An 874-nucleotide genomic window follows, 5' to 3' on the forward strand; every position below is an offset into this window, starting at 1 on the left:
TCTGGGCTGAAATCAGTAGAGGGACGGCAGCAGGGAGGAGGTGATTGTAACCCTCTGCTCTGCCGTTATCAGGCCTCATCTGGAGTACTGAGCCCAGGCCTGGAGCTCCCAGCACAAGGAGGATGCAGAGACATTGGAGCAGGTCCAGAGGAGGGCCATGAGGATACTCATAGTATCATCATCATCATAGTCTCATAGTCTCATGTGGGTTGGAAGGGACCTTAGAGATCATCGAGTCCAACCCCTGGGATTTGAGCTCATGTGTATCAGAGCGGCACTTCTTCCACTTGTGCCACAGGGGAGCTGGAGCACCTCTCCTATGAAGACAGGCTAAGGGAGTTGGGCATGTTCAGCCTGGAGAAGGCCGCAGAGAGACCTTATTGTGGCCTTTTCAGCACTTACTTAAAGAGAGCTTATAAATAGGAGGAAGACCAGCTTTTAATATGGTCTGATAGCGACAGTGCCAGCAGAACAGTTTTAAACTGAAATAGGGGAGATTTGGGTTAGATGTTAGGGGGAAAATTTTGAGTCAAGGGACAGTGAGGTACTGGCACAGTTACCCAGAGAAGCTGTGGGTGCTCAATCCCCATAGGGACTCAAGGTCAGGTTGGCTGTGGAGCCTGACCTAGGCCAAGTAGGCCGAAGATGTCGTGGGCAAGCAGTGTTTGCACACCCCACGGCCACGGGGCCCAGCACTCTGCAGGGCTCGAGAAACGGCGCCGGACGGGCAGCACCGTGATCCCGTCGGAGGAGGCGGCCGCGCCCCGAGGCGAGGGAAATAACCTAGCAGAGAACGAACTCAGCCTAACCGAGGAGGCGCCGCGGGGGCGGTGGTTTCCTCGAGGAGGGGCGGCCGCGGGGCGTCGGCCTCTTC

Source organism: Coturnix japonica, chromosome 1 (assembly GCF_001577835.2).
Source record: "Coturnix japonica isolate 7356 chromosome 1, Coturnix japonica 2.1, whole genome shotgun sequence".
Taxonomy (NCBI): domain Eukaryota; kingdom Metazoa; phylum Chordata; class Aves; order Galliformes; family Phasianidae; genus Coturnix; species Coturnix japonica.